General features: G+C 36.3%; 1 pseudogene; it reads left to right on the top strand.

Moving 5' to 3' along the window:
- Positions 1–24,908, top strand: part of LOC123827355 — a 51,434-nt pseudogene extending 26,526 nt beyond the window's left edge.
- The last annotated feature ends 1,136 nt before the right edge of the window (positions 24,909–26,044 follow it).

The following is a 26,044-nucleotide window of genomic DNA, read 5'->3' as shown; positions in this document are numbered from 1 at the left end:
TTCATAAAGCAAGAGATATCCAAGAAAGAACATTTTAATATAGTATTTAATCTGCAAGTAAACATTGATTTTAATAAGGGTGCAACTTCAGATTTTCTGCATTATGAGCTATAATGTGCGTTTATAGTTAAGTTGCTTTAAAGTATTCTCCTAAGACCCATAAAACCAAAAAGACTTTATTGTTATGACAGCTTCAAAGAGCAGGGTAAAAATCTGTTGACTCAAACTTTTTTATAGAAAACCCAGTCTTTTCTAAAACATATTGATAAAACTTGCTACTTTCTATCTTTCTCAATTAATTTTTAGGCAGCTGGATTTAACAATATTTTTTGTTACTTGGGTAGTAAGTAGAAAGAAATATTATCTCAATTTAACCTCAGTTCAATAGAGTAAATTTCTTTCCCACCAGCATGGATAGGCTATAAAAACATCACTTTTGTGAAATAATTATAGCAAACATCTATTGAGTAAACATTTATAACCTTAGGCATTGGCTTCAGACAGATTAAGTCATTTAACTATTATGACAACAGCAAGTGCTATTAGCACCTTACGTTATGAATGAGGAAATCTAGTTATTGCCAAAGTCAATAGTTGTCAGACTTGGGGATGTATTCGAATCACCTACAGACTATTGAAGAATACGAGGCCTGGGCTTCTTGAAATAGAAAATGGCCTGGACCTTTGTATTTTTACCTAACAGCCCAGGGTACTTCTGAATGCTACCAAACTCATAGAAACCCTGGTTCTATGTACCTTGCCTAAAATAAGAGGCAGAGCTGATATTTACACCCTAATTAATGAGATGCCAATAATTTATGCTTTCAACCAACAAGCTGTACTGTCCAGCAATATTTATTCCTTGTAATTACTAGGATGTCCATATAGTTTCTAAAATAACAAATATCTGACTGACCTGCTCCTCTGAGCAAAAGCAACCAATGGCCTATTTTAGTCTATAGGTTTTTAATGACCTCTATTAGTAAGAAGTGTGCTATTGACATTACATACAAATATAACAAATATGTGTTATATTGTAATGAATTGGCCCTGCAAAATTTCTGGCAGAAACAGGATAGAGCTATTGCAGAAGTCATTCCTGTATTAGAAGTGGGGTTAGTTGAATTCTGAGGTGCCTGCAAGCTGTCGGGTCTCTAGTCTTGTGAGACTGTGCACACTATTTCCCTAGTGTATTATAAAACAATAAAATGAAATTTGAATAATGTGCTGACCTTATTCACTGGATGTTTCAAATAATTCGCACCATTGTATTAAAAGAATACCATGAAGCTAAACATTGGTAGTATGGCTTAACAAAGAAACAATCAACTTTGAAGCTTTTATTCTAAATGTGTTTCTTAAACAAGATAATGGAGCTGCTGCCCTTAACTTTGCATCAGCTACTTCCCCCAGGAGAGACACTGATAACAATTACAGGTGTAAGTTACAGTTTCCTCTTTCTGGCCCACACGATTTTCTTTTTTCCCTGTGTATGGAGTAGGAAAAGGTTTTCAGAGAGTTTGTGGGAAGTCCTGAAAATATCTCCGAGTTACATTTATGGACATATGGTTGTAGCGCCCCCTGCTGATGACATTAATTACATAGTATGTAATTATATAGTACATTACAATGTACATACTATGTAATTAATATTTGTGGCACACTGACCTCAGAATCCAGAATTTCTCCAGCCATTTCACTTCATTGCTGAGAGAGAAAAATAATATGACCTCAACTTGTCTTATCTGATCCTTAAATCATTGTTAGGTTTTCTTTGAAACTCTAAATCCTCGCTTTCATTCGGTTATTATTAATTTGTATGTCCTATTCAAAATTTGTTCATTCATTTATTCATTCAGAAGATATTAAGTTTCTGCTCTGACTGAAGGTATTCTAGTTGTCTGTGATACAGGTATGAACAAAACAACACTCCTTCTTCATGGGGTTACACACAGGGGTGGTGGAGAGAGTTGATAAAAATAAAAAGAGAGAGAAGGGGAGGGGAAATTCATAGTATGTCAGGTGGTGATAGCCTTGTGAGAATGAAAAAGAAGCAAGTTAATAGAAAAATAAACAAATGCAAGCTAGGGCTGGAGATTCTATTTTTTTATAGCTGAGCTGTATTTTGTGGCATTTTCCTGCCACTCTTTCAAAGAGTGTACTAAACATAAACAGAAGAGAGGCTATATGCTTCATAACAGCTGCTCTTGAGAAAACGCACAAACTGCATGTACAGGACTTTATCTGTTATAAAGACTTTGAGGTTCTCCTGTGCAGGTGGAGTGAGCAGAGGTGAGAGCACCGAGGGGTGCAGTGCTGGGCAACTTCGAGGGAGGGGCAGAATGGGAGGTGTATCTGTACAGGCAGGTCACATGTCTAGATAAATTTTATATTCAAAATAAATTCACCAGTTTTTGCCTAGCATCAGAACTACATTTGTTTTGATACAGTATTTGAGACTAGGCTCCTTTTATTTTTAAAAAAATTGACACAGAACACTATAACAGTGATACAGAGTCATAGCTGTTTGCACATGACATTTTATAATCTGAAAGCATGTTATTACAATCCCATTGTTAACATGGATGTGTCTGCACAATGTGAGGGAGAGCATTCAGCTTTGTTCCTGTCTCCAGCCCTTTTCCTGAGACTCCCAGGTAGCTATGGCCTCACTCTAACCATCTTTTCTGGTCAGCACACAGAGACCACGTGTCTGGAGCTCTTGTGAGTCCAATCTCAGAGCAATGGAATAGTTTATTCTGTTTTTAGTTATGTTAAACCAGGAAGAAAAAAATAGTTGAATCTATTAAATAGTATATATTAGTAGAAAAATGTGGATTAAAAAGGGCAATTCATCATGAAGAGGAAGGTGGCAAACAGCCCGAACATTGGTGGTCTTTCATTTCTGTCTCTTCTCCCCATTCCTGCCACTCACAAGGTCAAACCCCAAGTCTGAATCAATCAAGGCTGCTGCCTTCTCAACATCTATACTCAAGCTGCTATGTGTTTTCAAGAAAAATCACATATTTTAGTAGATTGGGAATATGACAAATTCATAGTCCTCAAAATAACATGAAAAATGGTCCTCAAAATACCTGGGAAGTTCCCACTGTGTTTCTAGTCAATTCTATCTCCGATTTTTAACCTTGACTTCTTTCCTCAACAGGCCTACTCATCAGACTTTATCACAAGCTTCCCCTCAGGAGCAGAGCTGCCTTCTCATTATAGGCAGAAGATAGAGGCTGCCTTGTTGTCCTTCCCCAATCTTCCTGACAGCTACGTTGCTTTCAAAGGTATCGGCATCTGCTGATCTTCTTCAACGTGCCTCTTTCCTTGGCAGAGGCCTTTGTCCAGCTGTTCAAAGATAATCCTTTCCCAGCCCGCCCATGCCCTCAGTGACATTGCCACATCATTCACTAACCCAGCCCTCCACCCCCAATGCCTGCTGGCTTTCTGAGGCCCTGCGTATTAGGGTAAATCAGTGGGCTTGGAGTTTCAGTTTCTCTCAAAATAGGTTTCCTCATTTGTCAAGTGGTTACCAGGATACCTATCCCACAGGGGTTTGTCAACTTTCAGTGACATAATATGTAAAGCACTTGGATCACAAAAAGTATTAAAAAAAGAAGACAGTTATTATTATTGCTTCTATTACTTCTACTAGCAATTAGCATACTGCCAATTTTGCAATGGTCGTGTTCAAAGCATGTTTACATATATTTACCATTGTATCCTTATAAAACTTGTAAGCAGGACAGATCTCGAAATGGATTCAAACTAGTCAAGTTGCTTTCTCAAGGTCACAGAAATAGGTGGTGGCAAAATTCGGACTCAAAATTTGGTTTTCTGGATCCTGCTTCAGTGCTTGCATACATTCACTACCTTTCCAGTACCTGACTCCTTGTGGGGAGTACATTAGTGTCTGTGAATGTTGAACTCTTTGAACTCAGGAGCCACAGAGCTGCTCTTTGTGAAATATACTTGTTTCACTCTGTGCATATATCATTTGTGGTTTTCTTTATATTTGGGCTACTTACAAGTTGATGTTCTGTGCGTATGCAAAGTGGGATGGGCATTAATTACATTATCTGAAGCAAAGACTATGGCTGTGTGAGGTTGAGGAAACTACAATAGATTTTACAAAGTACTCTGGGAACAAAACTACAAACACTCAAGACAAAGGCTATATAACATATGGTTTAGTATCCATTTGCATAAGCAAGTGAACAACATCTATGGAAGGAAATATGTGTGTCTTCAGTAATTTTTTTTTTATAAGCTCAAGGTTTAGGAGTAATTTTGAGAAGTTAGTTCAGTTTGAATTTCAGGATACTTTACAGATTATGTAAACAACTTACATCAATATGAAATCATTCTATGGAAATTGTTTATTCTGTTTGGGAAAGAAAGAACTGTTTTTGAACTATTGAAATAAAAATCAAACTGGTGAGTAAAGAATCAGAAATACGTGAGAAAGTGCTGGCATGAACGGAAACACAGAAAGTGAATTTCTACAGGAGTTCTCAGGACTGAGGTATTAGTCTTGCAGCTGCTAAGAGTGTTGGAATTGCTGTGGCTGAAGAAAACTGCCCCATTTGAGATCAGACCTGGCTCCAGGGCAGTCACTTCCAGTGGCCAGTAAGTGGGATTACATAAAGGCCTAGCCTCCTTGCTGCAGTTTGAATGGTTCCAAAAGGGGTCAGAGTAAAACACTGCCAGACACTTGTTAAAGATGACAAGACATTTTATTCAGACTACTGCATTAGGACAAAAGACTCCAATACAAACTAAGCTCAATTCTAATTAAGACAAAGGTAATTGAGGTTTTTAAAGAGATCAGGGGTCTAGAGGTGTTGGAAAGGGGGATAACAAAAAAACTAGGGGCCTACTGGGAAATGAACATTACGGAAGGGGAGTAAATGCAAAATGACTGAAAATGGTTTCACATTGTGACTAAGGGTAGGGACAATGTACCTTTTGTGGTTTGTCAGCACTGCACTTCTTCTTCTTCTTTTTTTTTTTTTTTTTGAGCAAAGACTCTTCACAAGGGCTGGGAACACCTTTAGGGATGAAGCCCAGTGCAGGTGAAAGGCGGTCAAACACTTGGCCAAGTCCCTTAGCATCATATTCAGGAAAATCCTTTGTGTTGTGTGGGAGCTCAGAGTTCCCAAGGCTATTCATTTTGAGAACTCCTTGTAGGGCTTCCTGAGCATCCATTCACACTGCAACCGAGCTGGACTTCTTCCTTCATGCAATCTTGCCCCTACCCTCTCTCCTCCCTTCCACAGGTGGTGACCCTAAGATTGTTAATGAATGTCCTATGCTCATCTCTGTTTGTGGATACTTCTGATGGAATTCAGTCTCTAACAATGTACGTCTCATAACAATAGTCCCTAGGCAGTTCACAAATTTGAAGTAGAGAATTCTTTTTTCTCTCCAAAGATATTTTGCTGTATATGTGTAAGTCAAACATCATTAGAACCTTAGGATATGTGCCAGCTTTAGAATTGTGACACTTCTTTTATCTAAAAAGGCAGGATTCATTTGGGCTGATTCATTTTAGTCTTTAGCCTTTTGTGTATTAATTTCTACACATTTTAATGTTTTGTTTTTGCTATAATGGTCTATTATAACCCTGAATAACTGACATGTTATTCATTCAAAAGTAGTCTGCTAAATCATGAATGTAAAGAGTTACATCATAATATAAATGCTGCAACTCTACATTGTAAGTACAAATCTTCTATATTTTAAGTACAGAATTAATTGGATGGTTACAGCAAGTAAATATGTCATGATGCTATTACATAAGAAGTTAAAAAAAGTGCTGACAGGAATCACATTATACACGAAAATTAGATTTTATTGGACCATTGATCCATTCACTTCTGTTCCTTGGGATATAGTTTGTATTAGAAGTTTGTCAAATAGCATCATGAAACCATTAAAGCTATAGCATTATTTTCAAACAAAGTGATTTTATTAGTTAACCAACTTAGTTGTTTTTTAAGAATTATTAAAAATACTGTTTTTTGCATGAAATTGATTAAGTTGCTAAATGTAGAGAAAGACCCCAAGTTTGAGTCTTTTGACAGGATTCATACTATTGACTAAAAAATTTTAAAACAAATATAAAATTATAGATGAAGATTAGCTTTAGCAAGAAAGCAACAAAAGCAATTGTCAAATTTATTTTATTAAAGAGTACTGATAGGCATTAACTTATATTAATGCAGATATTGTAAAATGAAATTACTCTCTTAGATAGATAACCTTATAGTGGAACAAGACTTTGATATGCAGAGAATAAATGAGTTCCTAACACATATGCGAGAAACGCGTGAGAGGTAAGTAGTCTATGAGATTGTGTTTTCTTTATTATGAAAACCCTATACTATATAAGATGTTTTGTTTTAATTTTGGTAATAATTACTTTATGAAACATAATGAAGCATCAAAAGGTGTACTGGCATTAACACTGAAGAACTATCATTTCTTTTTTTTTAAAGACTTTTAAAAATTCATTTCTAGAGAGAAGGGAAGATAAGGAGAAAGAGAGGGAAACATCAATATGTGGTTGCCTCTTGTGCACCCCCTACTGGGGATATGGTTGGCAACCCAGGCATGTGCCCTGACTGGGAATCGAACCATGACCCTTTAGTTTGCAGGCCAGCACTCAGTCCATTGAGGTACACCAGGCAGGGCTGAAGAAATACCATTTCTATTGAGATAGCTATACATTCAGCTTTAGTCTCAAAGTGTACTCAGTATCCATTTAAAAACTTCCTGCTGTTGTTCCTATGTTGAAGAGTAAAGTAAAAGTTATGAGTGTGATGAAATTTTAACCATGGAATTTAGGTGTTTTCAACTTCCTGGAAAAAATAAGTAAGAAACCAATATAAGATTGTATTTCTATTTTTTAGTAAGCAAATAGAAAAATATATTATTTTCTATCATTCAAACTTTTATAAACAAATTCTTTGAACATATGTTCCCCTCTAGTATCACTGCATTTTCTTGCAATCCAATTAAAGTAAAACTTTTCAAATAATATTTTGCTTTTCTCTCTTTACTTTACCTCCTGTTCTCTAAATAATCCACTCCAGTAGAGCTTTCATTTATACTCAGTGAAACCACTTTGTCAATGACAAAACAACTTTAATCTCAGCAAATTCAAGGGTAAATTGTCAGATTTCTCATCAAGTGTATCCTCAATTGATTTCATATATACAATATGTAATATGTGATATGTAAATAAAATGTGAAATATGAAATATATTATATGAAATATAATGTATAACAGATATTATATATATAAAATAAAACATCATCATCCTTTATCTACCCTCCCCACTCCTCATTTTCTGGAAAAAATGTATACTTTCAGTTTTTTGTTGTTTCTTCTAATATTCATTTTCATAAAACTATTACTTTGAGTTTTTCAATTTTATACTTTACTTATTGATTTTATATTATCAATGGGAAAACAACCTGAATAGACATTTTTTCAAGGAAGATATGCAGTTAGCCAACAGGTACATGAAAAGATTCTCAACGTCACTAGTCGTTAGAAAATGCAAATCAAAACACCAGTGAGATATCACCTCTCGCCTGTTAGAATGACCATCGTCAAAAAGACAAGAGATAAATCCAGACAAGGATAAGGAGAAGAGGGAACACTTGTCCACTGTTGGTGGGATTGTAAACTGGTACAACCACTGTGGAAAACAGTATAGAGGTTCCCCTAAAAATAACAAATAGAACTACCACATGATTTAGCAATTCTACTTCTGAGAGTATATCAAAAGAAAGTAAAAATGTTAACTTAAAAAGATATCTGCATCCTTATGTTCATAGCAGCATCATTAACAATAGCTAAAACATGAGAACATAAAAACAATCTATGTGTCCATTAATGGATAAATGAATAAAGAAGTGTTTATACATATTATGGATAAAATTAAACAACAAAACAAGCAAAATATAACCAAAGACGCTGAAATTGAGAATGGCTGACAGTGACCCTAGGGGAGAGGGGATGGAATTTCAAGGGAAAAGGGGAAGGGTTTACAAGAACAAGTATAAAGGACACATGGACAAAAACTAGGGGCAGGTGGAAATGGGAGGGAAGTGGGGAGGGCTGGGGGGGTGGGCTGGGATGGGGGTAAAAAACAGAAAACTGTACTTGAACAGCAATTAATATTTAAAATATATGAATATATAATGGTTAAAATTATATACACATAATTTTAATACATATTTATAATTTACAATATATAATTTAGCTATAAAATTGAGAAAATCCTACCATTTATAACAACATGGACCTTGAAGGCATTATGCTAAAAGAAATAAGTTAAAGAAAGGCAAATATTATATGATATGACTTATCTGTAGAATCTAAAACACAAAAATCAAAGTGTACAAAAAGAAATCAGATTTATGGTTACCAGAGATGGGAGATAGATAAAGGAGGAATTAAAAGAAGGTAGATAAAAAGTATAAACTTACAGCTATAAGATCAATAAGTACAAGGGCAATAATGTACAATGTGATGACTATAGTTAATACTGTTATATAGAATACTTGTTAGGATAGTAAATAATAAGTTTCTCATTACAAATTTTTTTCCATTTTATTGTACATATATGAGATAATAAATGCTAAGTAAACTTGTGATAATCACTTCACAATATATGTAACTCAAACTATGATGCTGTATGACTTAAACTTATAGTGATGTATGCTAATTATAAACCAATAAACTGAAAAATAAAGAAAAAAGATAAAAAGACGTTCCTACTCCATGATATATTTCATGTCCAAAACACAATGCATTCCATCCTCAAGCATAGTTAACCTCAAACTTTTAGTTAAATCAATATTTGCTACTTGTATTATAATTATTATGTGAATATACTCAGCTGAACCCTAATGTATATCATGGTTACATTTCCTTTACTTTCATCATTTCTTAGAGTTTAATAATTACCTTATTTTATTTATACACTTAGTTTTCTTTGTCACTAATACATCCCAAAATATATAGAAGAATGATAAGCATCCTTCCAAGTAATTCCAAACCCATTGGATTATTAATGTTTCTTTTTAATTTGAAGACATTTATGAGAAATCCTCTGTTGTTCTATAATCTCTACTGGTTTCTTCCTATGCAAACTATGGAGCTGGGTACCTGGGACCCCCTTCACTATTGTTTTGTGATCTTCCTGTACACTAGTTGTGTGGGATCCTTTAGTTCTTGGCTCATTTCTCTCTTTCTCACTTTACTTTCTGGTTTAATAATGCATAAAGTAAAGTAACTCTCTGGGAAACTGTGTGGATGGTAAACATGTCCATATTTTAAATTCACAGTTGCTTAAAAATTTGGCAGGTACAAAAGTCTGGGTTGGAGATAGTGTCCCTTGGAATTCTGAATATTATGCCGTTGTCAAATTTCCAATGTGGCTGTAAGTAGTCCAATGATCTTCAGGTACCTGATCTTTGGATGTGACCTGTTGTCTTTCTGTTTATCTCAGGAAGACTTTTATGTTATTATCTTTGTGCTGAAATGTTGTCATCATAAGTCAGTCTTTTGTCATTCAGTGTAGCAGCACTTGCGTAATCCTGTCAGTCCAGAGAATCATGATATTGATTTGTAAATTTTTCTTTTATTGTTTCTGTATTGTATGGAACTTTTCTCAGCATCTCCATTCTCATTTTTTCTAATATCTAGTAATTGAAGATTGGACCTTTGGCATTTATTCTAAAACATTTTCATTGTATTTTATATTTCTACATCTTTGAGTCTTCCTTCTTGAAGTTTTGTTAACTGTTATCCTGCCAAAATTCTGCTAAAATTTTTAAAAACTATTATATTTTATACTTACAGTAGTTCTTTTTTTTGTACTCAGAAATTTGCTTTAAAATCCTGTTATCACTTCAAGGATACAATATTATTATATGAACTGTCATGTTAATTACAGATTTTAAAAATGCTTCATTTAAGAGGTCAGTTGCATCTCTGTTGGTGCTGACAGAACTCACTGACAAGGATTACAAAGGAGTCAGTTCCTTCAAAAGGGATCTTCAAATGGTCATTTTTTTTCTTTTGGATTGGACAGTTTTTCTAAACAACTGTCTTCTAATCTCTTGCCTTGGGAAATAGAAAACTTTTGTTGGCTTTCTGGTAATTGAGTGGGGAATATAGGCATATCCTCATTTAATTATTTAACTGAGTTTAACTATTGAATTGTCTCATTTAGTCTCTGTTCTCAGAAAGTAACTTGTGCTGGGTGTCCCCAAATCCAGAGTGGCCTTCACAGACTGCCGGGCTGCAGCCCACCTTTAGCACAAGCTTCCAAAGGACTGCCTCCTCCGCTTCATGAGATTTCTGAGGGTGCGCAGTGCCAGTCTGCTTGCTTCTTCTGGGCACGTGGATTTTAGCTGCTCAACTAAGTTGTCTCCTGGCCACTGTGTTTTATATTGTCTGAAATCTTGAAGTCTTTTCTATTACTTCCTCCTTTAGCCTTAATTTTTAAAATTTGTTTTTTTAATTTATTTTTATTTTATGGAATTTTGGAAAAAGAATATGAATAAATGTGTATGGTGAATCTGCATATTTAATCAGAAACATTTCCTCTTTATTATAATAGACATTTCAAGTATCTTCAGACACAGCAAAATTCCTCATATAAATCTGATCTTACTAGTCACTCTTTCTAAAACCTATTTTACAAATTGTGCTCCTTCTCCCAACAACTACATTTTGGAATGTTTGGAGCTCAGGACTAAATTGTGTTTTCTATTTTGTCTTTTCCAGGCCCAGAGCCTTATATAACATCTATAGTCTAATTCCTAAGTGTATGTCAACATCACCAAGTACTACCATACGTTACTGATGCGTGGGTCACCAGCCAGCAGTGATCACAGAACGCTGCAGATGGCTCATAGAAAACGTGAGAAAAAACTGCACAGAGACAGACTAGTTTCTGTGGAGAAGTAGGAACGGGATGGCCACCCCCTCCAGTGGGAAGCGTGCCAATTTACCATCGTTTTGCATAAGAATTCAGGTAAAGCACATTACTCATTATGAGGAAGTAAGGGTCAAACAATAGATAACAAGGAACTCTGAGGGTCTATTTTGAGTCAGGGTCAAAGAGCTGTAAGACTTTTAAGGAAAAAACTTAGTTCTTCCTTGGACTCTTATCATTCAACTGAGAGCATTCTAAACAAAGAAGGTTTCACAGGATTTTACATATCCTTAGGCCTGATCACCCGGGGAATCCACCCTTTTCAGCACAGAGCTGCACCACCCTATCATTGTTTCAGGCTTAGATGGAGCAAGGGAACTAAGGCAACCAATAGATAAGGAGATTTTCTCCCAGACGTTGAGGACTCTGGCTATGTCAAAGCCGAGGAGTGAGGGTCCATCACCCCCTTTTGCTGTAGCCTCCAAAGTCTTTTCTTGGGGGCCTCCCACATGATTGTGCCTGTCTTAGATTGTTCCCCCCTTGGGGAATCTTACCCGTCATTGGCTAACTGACCAAGCTTTGGGGTTCAGTTATGAATGAAGCAGCAGAAGCAGTGCTCCTGCCAGGGAGATAAGCTTTTGTCTCCTTGCTGGCTTACGATCAAAGGCCACTCCCTCAGCCTTAGCCTAGGCGGGGGTTACAGCTTCTGATACCTGGCAGGGTGGTTCCCAACACGTTACAACTGATTAATCCAGAGTCCCACTGACATCTTCAGAGGCATCCATAACTAGTATGTCCAAGCAAAATTTTGATTCTTTCTTTCCATGCCAAATTGTGAGTACTCAATCAATGTTATACATTCAATGAGAAAGTAAAATGGAAATTTGTATTTCTTTGAGAGTACATGAGAATATAGCTCTGTATATATTCATGTATGTGTGAAGGTTAGCTTAAGACTTTAAGAAAACTAAGTCTTTCAATAATACAAAGTTTAGGGTATTTCCATCAGATGTCCTCATTGCCATAGATGGATTTCTACCAGAAGAGAGGAGCCCTGGGAAGAAAGGGGTTACAGGGTTGAGCTGGATGCAGAGAAAGCCCATGATCCTGTGAGAAAATATCTTTATATGCACAGAGCACAGCTGGAGGAACATCAGGATGAAGGTGGCACGTGACAGACTGAGTGCTCTTCTTTTGCATGGGTAGCTTTATGACGAATCCGGTGTATCTTAGGTTCCCTGGCAGGGGCCCTATAAGTTAAACTTATAAGAGAGATTGACAAGAGAAATACAACTGCGGTGTGTTAACATGTGCATCATGCATATGCATGGGGGCATGCAATAAATAATTCAAATGAATGATTAGAACTGGGGTTTATTAAGCTGAAAAAATACATTTTTTTAGAGACATACTATCACAAAGGAAAAGGATTTTGAGATTTTAGTGTGCAAACTGTGGGAGGGCAAGCACATGGGGAAATGAAGGCAGAAGAGGCATCATTTTTGTAGGTTTCTTATGTGGACTCCCTTAGCTCTGACTGTGGTCTGGTAGATGTCTAGAATTTTCTCTAGTGGGTCACTTCTGTCCTTCCTGCTGGAGAAGGCAGGGAGAGATACCTTTTCCAGTTTACATCATACTTTTAGGTAAACAGGGGGAGAGAGAGAGCTTTTCTTGTATCTGCTTTTCCTCAATTGCTTTCAGCTCAAAGTAATCCTTATGCCAAAGTGGTGTATTTTGAAGTGACATTCTGATACTCTTTGGTACCATTCTACAAGTAAGCACACATCTCTTACACATCTGCGATCTAGTAGAAAATTGTAGATTTGGTTTGAAGCAAACCCCTTTTAAAATGCTTTAAGAAGTTCATTGTGCTGCAAATAAAAGAAATTTCCTTCCTTTTTTAGAATTTCATTTTAATTTTTTGTTCATCAAAAAACTTAATAGGCTTTCATAAAATTCAATGGTTTAACATTTTAATGTGAATATGGGGTGACTATACTTGGTATTTGCCTATATCATAACTCATTTTTGAAGATTCCCTCTTTGAGATTAAGAAGAAAGATGTCATAGACTGCCTACTACAAAATCAGAAAGTTTGGAATAAAAGAAAGCAAACAGGATAAACAACTGTTGACACTCCTTGTGAAACACAGTAGTGCATTATACTGGTGATGAGGTCAAACAGAGGGACGATTTCACAGACCACTGATAGAGATATGGGAGAATCTTTGAAAAAGATAGTTGCTGAAAAAGGTGTAGTAGGATGATTTAAATGTGATAAACAGAGCATTCTTATGATAAGGTAATTTTTATTTTCGTAATACTATTAAAGTGGTACCAATTATCATGCTTAAGTTTGGGAATTAAATAATTCAGTGGTTCAATAACAAAATGTAAACATAAATTATTGCATAGGAAACAAAGACAATGGCCAGGCATATAACTATTAAATACCCCTCCAGCTTGCTCTTCAAACTGGGTTTTACAATTGGCTCATGTTTGTCTTAAAATTACTCATCTCTTCACCAAATGCTCCATGCTTTGCTGCTGCTAAGGTCTTATTGCTGTAACGAAACTCAGCGCCTATTGCTGTATTGTAGAATTATTATCAACTTCAGTAGTTCCACAAATATGTATTGGGCACCTATTATGTGCTAGATATTGTGCTGAGATTCCAAAATGTATAAGATCAAGTGTGTTTTATTTTATGAAAAATATTTTAATAACTTCATAAGTAAATTTAATCTTGTATTACAGAATTCATGAAGGGTTTAGAAGGCTGACAAGTTTTTCATGCCACCAGGTGCATAAAGGTCTAGAGAAAATGTGACAGATTGGACTCAGTTTGCAGGGAAGATGAGGAGAGGATGTCTGGTTAACACACAATAGCAGGACGATGTCCCTCCGGCTCTCCTCAGCTCTGCCCTGCCACTGCTCCAACCCTCTCCACCCCAAACCCATCATGTCCCAGATGCCTGAAGTCTCAACTTATTCTTACTATTTTCTCCATTCTGCTTTATTACCATTTCATTTTAATTGGTTATTTACCTCGAGGCTATGTCTTCCAGGAGATTGAAAATAGGCTAGTGCGGGTAGTTTTCCTCTTAAAGCTTTTGGCTGACCAAACATTTTGTAAGACACAGTTGGAAATACTTTCTGGGTCACATCAGTCTTTCCTGTTTTTTGTACAGTTTCTATTTTTTCCAGCACAATAGAAGCTAATATAAATTCTTTGTTTATACTTCTATTTAAACTAAAAGAAATGCTTATCTTCACTTCATGGATAGGGTTATATTTAATGAAATAAATAGAATATCTACATATGTCAGTTAGAAGATATCATGCTTTAATGTCATACATAGATGCTTGAAAACAATTTCATTATTTGCTTTTGGGCAATTCAAACAAATCAAGAAATTAATCAGTTACTCTGGTAAATTATGGAGTACTTGTGGTGTATTTCATTGCTTGGGGAGTTTTGATACCAAGCTACTTTTAGGATTTTATGGACAAAGCAGTACTGTGTAGAGGATCTAGGCAGACGAGGAATAAGACCCCATCCCTTAGTCTGTCTTGAGTCATTTAGTCTCTGTGTGACCTTGCTTATTATTTGGCTTCTCTAGTTCTTTCTAGACTCTTTTATATCATGAGATTATGCTGTCCTGAAATGAAATGATATATTGAGGTCCTTTCTGATTCTCAAAATTTTGATTTGATATCCTTCAAGTCATAAAAATTATAATTAAGAAGGTCAAAACTAACTAGTTTTAAAGTAAGAAAGACATGGATGTTTTGTTAGATACTAATGGATAGGCTGGATTATTATGCTGAGAAAGTTGATTTCTCTGTTTCCAAACCTTTGTTCTGCAAACCCATTTTACTAGCTACTGCTGAAGTAAATCTGTGACACCTTGGTAGAAATCTTTAAAAATGAGTGATATGGGTGTTTTTTTTTTTCAGTCAGGCAGGGTGCTGAAATCTGCAGACCCTTTTTGAGTTCTGTTTGTCCCTAAATCTATTTAAAGAAATAAGAACAAAACTCATTTAATTTTTTTTATATTTAAAAAAGTTGACTTTACTGAGATCTTCACAGCTCCAGGAATTTACTAGCTAATCCCACTCTTACTCAATTTACACATTTGTTATTTACATTTATTCTGCAGTGATTTTGACACAGATTTTTACTCTCATAGAACAGTTATCCCTTGAGTTTATATTTATAATGGAATAAAATAAGATATGCATACCAAACTGAAAATGCATTGTGCATGGTAAAAATTTAGGTCCTTAGAATATCTTAAAAGTTAAAGGTATCTGGCTTAGGGGAAAAAGATGGGTGGGCATTGAAAATCTATATAATTTTTTTTGTAAATCATTCAATTTTTCAGTTTTGTATATATAGACCTATAAGATGCTAAACCAATAGATACATCTCTATATATAAATTTAGGGGTCACTTAATTATTCTTGGAGTTTGCATTTTTTGTGACAGATGCATGCATACATTCACTGCTTCTACATTAAGGCATTTGGCTGTTTGGTATAAATATTACAGCGTGAGGAAGGCTGTCCTTTGAACAGCAACACCGCTGCTTAATAACGATCACTTTGTAACTTTAACTATTTGAGCATCAGTTTTATCATCTGTAAAATGATGAGGCTAAGATAATAGTCAAGTCATTGTTATTATTATTGTTGAATTAATTATAATAACCATTGTAATTTTGTTTTGTTTTGTTACCTTGATTTCAGTTTTTGTTGTTGTTTAAGGTTATGAGAAACTTGCTTGAGTAGTTTTAAATACTAGTTATCTCTTATGAATCAGCAAAGAAATAATACAGCTACATAGGCCACTCTACATATTTTCTGTTTAAAGATATAGTTGTATTTATATTAGATATCTGAATGTAAAAAATGTTTTTCAAACAAGAATGATTATAAGAATATCCTCTAGAGGGATCCATTTTATTGTTTTATAGCCACAGGCTTAAAATTGCCCTGAAAGTTTGTTTAATGCATCTTAGACTATTGAAGATTTACTGTCTGACTATTTAATGAAGGAGGGGAGCAAAATGACAAATCATGAAAGATTTCAAGACTTATTTTTTTATGGCAATGGAAACTTCATGTAATTCAAATAAACATCTTCTACATGATGGTAGGAAGTTGATAATGTTATAGATTTTCGTGGAAAAGAAGAAATTTCTTTTTTCATATGTAAGAACACTTAAACTTCATTTTAAATTGAAACTTACATTGCCAGTTAAATTTTAGTCTTAGTTTGATAAAATGTTCCTCAATAAAGTCAAGAATTGTACTTCACAATTTCCAGACCATATTTTACTGTTCCATAGGACTAACTGAAACAAAATAATAAATTGTATTATGAAAGTATAAATTTACATTCTTTTTTTATGAAATAGTAGCCTATGAAACTAGAGTTTTTATTATTTATCTCAGGATCAAAGATAATTAAATTTGTAGCCTCTGATAAATAGAATATAAGCAATCATGCCTCAACTTGCTTTTTAAAATATAAGTACTCTGCTTGATTTTGGATTTTATAGTACCCTTTAATTATATGTTTTTTGTTATTGAATGTACATAACCTATTGAAATTTTACATTTTGATTTATTTTCTTAAATAATTCTGTCTCATTGTAAAAGTGCTCTAGAGTTGTATGCAAATATTTCAGATCAATGTATGCTATTATACTCTTCCAGTTCTAAATATACAACTGACAATATAAATAAATGAAATCTCAATGAACTTTTTAAAACAGGTAATGTAAATTATTTCTTAATGCTTTTGAAAGTCACATAGGTGTTGTTTTTAAAAACATGAATTTTCAAAAACTTTGTGAATTCTGTTTCACAAACAGAATGTATTATTCTGTAAAAATAATACATTTTTATTGTTGCAAAGGAATTTTATAAGTGATTTTTGAATCTTAAAGAAGAGGGAAACAAGAATTACACATGCAGATAAATTCAATGGCATGTTTTTTAGCCCAGTCACTTCTAAAATCTTTCTGCATTTTTGATCTCAGTAATTGGATTTCCTTCGCTGAATTCTCATCATCTTGCACCATTCTTTTCTCTGACATTCCTAACCCACTGGCAACCCGGTTCTCTGAAATATTTCTCATCTGTTTTTCACCTTTTATTCTGGTTTAGGCTCCTATTCTCCCATCTTCTCTCTCTCTCTCTGCCCCTTTCCTCCATCACCTCTTCCCACGTTCTTTCTCCTTCTCCCCATCTGCAGTGGCTCATGTTTGTTCACTGAATATTAGGAGAGAAATCTCGGACACACTCGTGATCTATTGGCTGTTTACAATTTCAACCTGAGTAACTGTAACCAGCCTTTTATTTATTAATTCTTATTAAATTTGAAAGTAGATAAAGTTAAAATTACAAGCTTTCTCCCTATCAGATATTAAGCCAAGAGTATCCTTGCAGGTTTTCTGCTCAGCTCATATTCTTTCCTTAGCACTGGTGGGTCTCCAGGTTATTAAACTCTTGGCCTGACCTATGACTACCACCAATCAACTTTAAAACTTCTCCAAAGATTTCTGAAAAGATATGTTTGCTTGTATTATTTTCAGCTAATCTTTAATACACGTCTTAATTCCTGTTGGCATATCTGATTTCTGACCCTTTATTTGCCTCATTTACTACTTTCAGTACCAAAAACTGTACAGGATTGTTCAGAAAGGTCTGGGTCCCAGTTCAGACTCTTACTTTGACTGATTTTAAGATGCATTTATTCATCTTTCTAAGCCACATTTAACATTAGTAAAAGCAGATGATAATATCTATGTCATGAGCTTTTTAAGAAAGACATAAGTGATTCACCTAGCATAGATCTGGCTTGCAAAAGGTACCAAATAATTTTATTTCCTTTTCTACCTTATTTGTGCTGTTTCCTTCATTCTGGTTACTTCCCAATACAGTTCAGCCTAGTGCTGCTGCTTGTCTGTGACCCTGTGTTGCACAAGTGCGACTGCGTTGTTTGAAGCATATCAGATACAGCAGGGATGAATTATAGCACCGCGCATTCCTTGACCTTCCTACCTGTAGCAACCAGTGAACTCTGACAGATGCTAATGGAATTTGCTTGCTATGGAAAATTTAATAAGTACTCAAGGTTATTTCATGTTGATGTGATTAGTCAAACCAAAAGGAATGCTATTTTCGTAAATTCTCGTAACCAGTGGGCAAAGTAAATCTGCGTGAAAGGTGCTATAATAAAAATCTTGCATAATCATACTTAAAAGACATGTTAAGAATGAGAATTTTTTTCTTAGGTAAACTCTTACAATTTATTGTTGACTGTTGATAACAATGTGCTTGAACAAAAAAGGCAGAAAACGGTATAAGTAAAAAGTTAAACATAATTAAAAGAGTACCTGTATTTGAAATATAGCTTGAAAATTGGTTACATGTTCACTTACATGGTTAAAACAACCAATTAATTTTTCTCATAAAAATCCCTGTTATAGTCACCTTTTTATAGCATATAATAAAATAACCAAATGCATGTGAGTACCCACTCACACAGACACCCAGTATGCTTAGAATCAGAAAACAGAAAACCCTAACTCCAAGAATACATACTATCTTTTTCTCCGTTTAATGCTAATTTTCCAGTGATTGTCTTGGTCTTATCTTCTTACACTTTCCTATACCTCATTATCTAGAGCCAACTGGTCATTTTATACAAGGGGCACCTTAACCTTACTAACCGTAACAAGGCCCATCTCTAAGGCCTTTCCTTTCAGCAGCAGGAAGGAGGCTCCTAGCCAATGGCAAGCCATCACCTGCACCCTCAGATTCAAGTACGTGGCCTGGTGCTTTGGAAAATGTGCTGCTTTGAGGGAACCAAATAGCTGTGTCTGATGAGGAAGCAGGAGAGGAGGGAGCAGGGGTAACAGCCCAAGGGGTGAGTGGGCTGTGGACGTGCTTACAGAAGTTGATGTTGATGTTTTCCTTGTTTTCACTGAAACTGTTTTCTTTCCTCTTACGGTTTCAGAAATAGTTTCTCCCGTTACCAAGATTTGGAAAGCAGGTAACACATGAAAAGTTCCAAGCTTAACTTTATAAACTATTTTTCCCAGCTCTCGTGTGATATAATTGGCATACAAAGCCAGTAAAGGCTCCCAAAGCTCCCATCAAGGCTGGCTGGCAGGGGCTGAGGTGACCCCTTCTCTGTCCTGAGACAGAAGCCAAAACAACGTGAAATTACACCCACGGGAGCACACTGGCTGCTACCGTCCACCTTTAGCCAGCCAAAGGAACAAATGGAAGGTGATCAGAACGGCCTGCTCCTCCCACACTTGAGGTTTCCTTGGCCTGGGAGTAGCTTGGGGTGTAGACAGGGAAACCTGCTGTTTTTAAGGGTTAAAAATTATGATAGCACAGAAAAGATATTTTTCTCTTATTGTTTTTGTTTATTTCTCCAAATAGAAGACAAAAACATCATGAAAGCTGTTACTATTGCAAACCATAAACTATTGACCATCTTGATGTTTTCTAAAGGCAAGATAACAGATTCAGATCTTATATTATGCTTTATCAATCAGACAAGTGTTTTGTCTAGTTCTCCCTCCACAGGGTATTTCCAAATTATATGAAGTTAGGTTTTTAGAAACTAATGCACTATGGGACCTGCAGAAATTGCTATTATTTTAAAGTCATAATGCCTTGCTATATTAGTAGATATTAAGTACACATAGGAAGTGAACAAATGGCATAGTATAACTTGTTACAATCTTTAAAAATGTTGAATTTTTCCTTCAATATACACAAGAAGGTAAATGGAGTAAGACTCCTATAACTTTTCCATATGCCATGAATTTGGTTATACTGTGAATTAATGGCAATACTGTGTCATACTGCAAATAGCAAGATCTTTCTGACTTAAACACATTGTAATTTGAACCTCAGGTATGAATATGCAGTCTGTGTTACTCTGGAACATTACTTGGTCTCTCTGAGTCTCCTCTCTTATCTTTCAAAAGTAAAAAACAGAATACAAACTATGGCCCAATATCAGTTATTCTAATTAGAATCATACATACAAAACAGCACTAAATGTTAACAAAGGTAATGAATCTCTAAGGAGATGAATGGAATACATGAAAATAAATGTGCTGTAGAGGAGAAAGGGAGTATGAATCAGGGATAAAGTGGGGGCAGTAAAATAAAATAAGAGGCTTGCTCATGCCAGTCATGAGAGTGCAATCAACCTCTTTCTCCGGCCACCCCGGTAATCACACAGTGGCTCTGGAATAAAGTGACATGGTGGCAAAGATGGAGGTTCTACATGGGCTTCCCAACTATATTTCTACTCACCAAGGCTGTCTTGGCTACATCTACCACTGAATGACCAACCTGCCAGGAACAGCAGAGATCAACACTGAGCCCCTGATATGGCACCATTCATGGGATGATCAGCCAGCTACCTGGTGGCAGGGTGATTATATTGAACAGCTTCCATTTTGGAAGGGGCAGCATTTTGCCCTTATTGGAATAGACACTCTGGATACAGATATATCTTCCCTATATGTAATGCTTCTTCCAAATCTCCCATGTGTAGACTTACGGAATGCTTTGTCTATCATCATGGTATTACATGTGACATTGCTTCTTATCAAGGAACACACTTGATAGGAAAAGAAGTGTGAAATTGGGTCCATGTTCATAAAATTCTCTGGTGTTACCATGTTCCCCACCACCCTGAAGTGGCTGTTTGATGAAAAAAGGAATGTACTTTTAGAGACACAATGGCAATACCTTTCATGCTGGATAAGTTTCTCCCAAAACCTACTGGATAAGCTTGAGTTGGTGTCCAATATATAGTGTCCAATACATATAGTGTCTTAGCCTGGAAACAAGGGTGTATCAAACTAGAAATGGAAGTGACACAGCTCACTATTACCCCTAGTGACCCACTAACAAAGTTTTATGCTTCCTGTTTGAATAACTTTAGGCTCTGCTTGTCTATAGGCCTTAATTCCAGAGCAAGAAATGCTTCCACCAAGAATACATACAACAATCACTCCATTGAACTGGGAGTTAAGACTACAACTCAGCCACTTTTGGCTCCTCATACCTCTGAATCAACTGGCAGAGAAGGGAGTTATGGTGTTGTCTGGGGTGATTAATTCTGATTACCAAAGAGACTGAACTGCTATTCCACAATAGAGGTAAGGAAGAGTATGTCTGGAATACAGGAGATCCTGTAAAATATCCCTTGGTATTACCATGTCTTGCAATTAAGGACAATGAAAAACTACAACAACCTAATCCAGGCAGAACTAGTGGCCCAGACCCGTCAGGAAAGATAGTGAAGATCTGTGACCAGCAAAGTGCTTTTATGAGGGCAGAAGTGATACACAATGGATAGTAAAACAAGATAGTTATAAAATCCAGCTCTGACCATATGACCAATTACAGAAATGAAAACTGTAATTGTTATGAGCATTCCTCCTTATTTTGTTATGACTCTGTTTGTGTGTGTGTGTGTGTGTGTGTGTGTGTGTGTGTGTATATACATATATTAAGCAAATTATCTATTTTTATCTCTATTCCCTTATAATGTTACCCGAGTTGCATTAACCTTATAGTGGTATTTAAATATTGTTAGTTTTACATCATAGTATTTACATTATGAAATATCAGAAGATGAAACACCACTCAAGGACTTTACTTCCTCTTCTGGGGAAAGGATTTTAGTGCTTCATTTGATTTTGAATAGTTGTAATATTTTAGGTGGAATTATGACATTTATTTGGAGATTAAGTATGATTTAAAAAGAGTCAGAGTTTTCTCTCTTAGGTAGCCCCTAATTACCACTTGGGCTTCAAATGAATGGTCAAAAACTTTCCAATCGATAATCTCTAATCTCGTACCTAGTGTGGAAGCTGCCTGTAAACTCTGCCAGTTCCTATTGCTGGGTATCTAGGGCCATAAGACAGACATGCCTAGGCTCTTCTCCAAAACCATGGATGTTTCTGGAAACCTGGAGAAACTTAAGATCCTTGGCTTGATGATAAGCACAGGAGCTAACTGACCCCACCCTCATCACACCCCTGCCATTTTGAAAAGGATCAAAAAGTAAATCTTTACTCTTGGGGTTGGGGTTGTATATGCCTATCAGATCAAGCTTGCTACTTGTGTATTACAACCTTCATTCTCACAATTTTTTCATTTGCTTGATCCATTTGTTACTGAGAAATTTGTTTTAATTTTCACACAATAATACTAATGGTCTTAATTTCTTCTGTACTGTTAGTTTTGTTTTATAAATGGAGACAATATAATTAGATGCATACACACATATAATTAAGTTTTTGGTGAATAATTTATCTTGTCATTATATTATCTTTAATCCTAAATAACGTGTTGTGACAAAATGTCTGTTTGACCTTACTTTGATATGGTTTTTGTCATTGTTATTATTGTTAGTGCTTGGTAAATTTCTATCATTTAATTTTAAAATTCCCCTGTCTCATTTTTTATTTGAGCATGTTATAAAAGGCAAATGTCCTGATTTTGCCTTATAGCCAACTTTTTAGTTTAATTGGAAAAGTCAACCTGGTCTGTTTTCACTTATTTCTTCACTAATATATTCAAATTCACATCTAATATCAATTTTTTTCTTTGCTTTACTGCTAGATGATAGATATAGTTACAGATATAGATATAGATATATAGATACAATTTCTGGCTTTCCTTATCTCATCTGATATAGCTAAGCTTTGTTATTTATTTCTTTGTGCTGGTGAACAGATTTTATTTTACTTTTTTCCTTCTTCAAGGTTGGAGCCCTTTCTGAGTCCCGGAGGAAAAGCAGGGCATTTTCTCCTATCCTTACAGCCAAAGTCTCTGTGTCAGTGATTTCCAAACTGAACCCTTCTCTGTGAAAGAAAGCTTGACATCCATTCCCAAACTATGCAATACTCACTTCTAATCATAATTATGTACTACTAATGTACTGAATGTACCCAAATTTAAAAAAATAAAAATGATATTTAAAATGAATGTAAATATATTGTTAAATATTTTTTTGCAGCTCCCAGTGGAATGCTTATGCACCAGTTTCTCAGGATGTACATACACATAACTTACCTTAGAAATACAACTTTTTGCCAGAGAAGCTATATTATATTATTAGATATTGTTGTTTTCCTGTTTTCAGTCCCTTCATCTTTGACCCAGGGGATTTCCTTTCATTTTCAAAAACTCAATAATGAATTTACATAAATAAATAAATAAATAATAAAATCCCAGCATATATATTTATTTAGCAAATCTAGCTCTTTTATTTTCCCTAAAATTTAAATATCATTTTACCTTTAATATTTCTGAAAACTGGAGTACCTACTAAATTTCCTATGTTATTTCTTCCCTAAATTCTACTATTTAGAAAACTGAAGCTATTAAATAGATAGTGAATACATGCCCTAAAAATACAAAATAATAATAATAGCAAAAAAAATTAAGACAACCAAAAGCAGCTTTCCTACTTTGCCACCGATCCTCTTATTTTAATAATTCACATTTAATTGACTATACATCATTGGTTTAATTGGAAACTTTCTGGCTAGGGATAGAAACATCAACACAATATGCGGATAGCAATTATTTTAATCATCATTATGACTATTGAACATATGGTATTTTAATATAATTGAGACATAATTGAGTAGCTCTTGAGGCAAATACCGAACATACAAACTTTTCCACAACAGATTTTAAAAGAACAGTGGGTTCTGTTAATCTAACGATAGCTCTTTTCCCTTCCACAGCCTCTCTGTCTCCCTCCCTCTCTCCCTCCTCTTTTGTTTCACCATGCCTAGGCTAGTGGTATTTGGAATAATGGAAAAAATGGGGGTTTTGGAAAACTAGGATGTTTCAGGGGGAGAGCAATGGACTGAGGGCTGGTGGAAAACTGGTGTCCTTCAGCTGGCTTTTTTTTTTTTTTAAGGGAAATCATCTCAGCAGCCGAGCACTTCTCCATGATGCGAGGCCTCCTTTGGTGTGGCGCCTGCCCTTCCTGAGTGCGGAGGCCCTTCCTCGTAATGGGGCTGGTGGTGGGCCCCAAGGGGGAAACTATTAAGTGCTTTCAGCAGCAGACCAAGACATACACTATCACACAGAGCCGCGATCACGACCGGTGTTCGAAATTACCGGTGACCCAGGCCACGTGGAACGTGTAGGTGAGGAGGTCGAGACACTCTTGGCAGTGTGCACTGGCAAGACTTTTGAATACGACAGCGAAAATAACTTCCTGGCAGGGAGTTCTGACTCCGCACTGGACAGCCGCTGCTCAGAGTCTGGGTGGGTGCACCCGCCCGCCTCCAAGTCCCTCTCCACCTTCCAGCAGAATAGCCTGGGCTGCATCCGAGAGGATGTCTTGGCTCAGCAGTCTTGGCTTCGAGCCCAGTCCTAGGTGGGCAGGGTACTTTGGCTACAGTAGGTACCCGTTTCCTGGCTACAGCATGGACAAGTAAGATGTGTGCTATGGAGTGGGAGAGACCAGCTCCCCCACCCCTCACCCCGCTACTCCCGCTGTGGGTGGGCCAGGAAAATGCAGTGCCCATCTCACGGCTCTTTTCTGCCACCGAGACACCTGCTGACTCTCCAGGCAGTGCACAGCTCTCCTGCCATCTCCTCTGAGCTGGCAAGACTCCCAAGACACCTGCCCGAAAAGCCACTTCAGGGCTTTTCCAAACTTGGGGCTGGAGGTGTGAGGAGCCTCAGTATGGGTGGGATTTTATGGTGTGCTTCTACAGTGAAGTGACTGCTGTCCTAGTGCCCTGCGGCCACAACCTATTTTGCATGGAGTGTGCAGTATGCATCTGTGAGAACGACCCTGAATGCCTGTTTGTAACATCACAGCCAGTTCAATCCATCAGAATATTCTTCAGTTTGTGACCTGTTTCCCCCTCCCTCTTACCCCCCACTACCTTGAATGTTTGTAGGATCTTCTTTATATCCCAGGAATTCTAAAATTTCAGGTTTGTGACTTGGTATGGGTTTTATTTCCCTCCCTGTTAGACACTAGTTTGTCATTCCAATCTAGAAATCAAGTTCTTCAGTTCTGAGAAAAATCTTTGCGTTATTTCATAGGTAACTTCCTTCCCTCCTCTCTTTTCTCTTTCTGGAGTTCCTTTTTGTCAGATGTTGGAGCTCCTGAATTAATCCTGTAATTTTCTTATATTTTTCATCTTTTATTATTGTTGTTTATTTGTTATATTTTTGGAACATTTCCTGAAGCTTCTTTTTTTTTTTTTTTACTTTTACATATTACATTGCAGTCGTGCCAATTTTTCCCGCTTTGTCCCCTCCACCCAGCCCACCACCTGACTCCCACAGTCAATTCCCATAATGATTTCCATCTCCATGGGTCTTTCATACAAATTCTTTAACTAACCCCTTCCCTTTCTTTCCACCCTTGTCTGCTTCCCCTTCCTTCTGGCAGCTGTTAGTCTGTTCCATGTTTCCATGTCTCTGGTTCTGTTTTGCTCCTTAGTTTATTTTATTCACTAGATACCTATTGTATGTGAGATCACATGGCATTTGTCTTTCACCAACTGGTTTGTTTAACTTAGCATAATGGTCTCCAGTTCCATCCATGCTGTTGCAAAAGTTCTTGCCCCTGGACTTCCTTCTTCCTTACTGTTGCATAGAATTCCATTGTATAAATGCACCACAGTTTTTAATCCAAGCATCTACTGATGGGCACTTAGGTCACAACAGACAAAGATTTTGAATGAAATTTGAAGGAAAATCATCTCTATTCTATCTATGGAATCTATCCATCCTTGGATTTTTAACTTGCAGGACAAATTGGGGAGCTCAGTTCCCAGTGTCATTGAAAGGATGGACATTGATCATTTCAACCAGGTGGGAGCAGCAGAGGTTAGCAACCTTCCTCTGCCCTCCTCTCCATCTCAGGGCCCAAGATTCTCCCATCCTGACCATTCTTGTCTCTGCTGGGCAGCCCTTACTCTAAAATAATTACATCTATTTTTGGGGCTCTTAGTTAGGCTCCCAGGCCTAACTACAAA

Source organism: Phyllostomus hastatus, unplaced genomic scaffold (genome assembly GCF_019186645.2).
Source record: "Phyllostomus hastatus isolate PE091 unplaced genomic scaffold, TTU_PhHast_1.1 phas_contig_86, whole genome shotgun sequence".
NCBI lineage: Eukaryota > Metazoa > Chordata > Mammalia > Chiroptera > Phyllostomidae > Phyllostomus > Phyllostomus hastatus.
The sequence above is the reverse complement of the archived record's forward strand: the minus strand, read 5'-3'. Positions and strand labels throughout refer to the sequence as shown.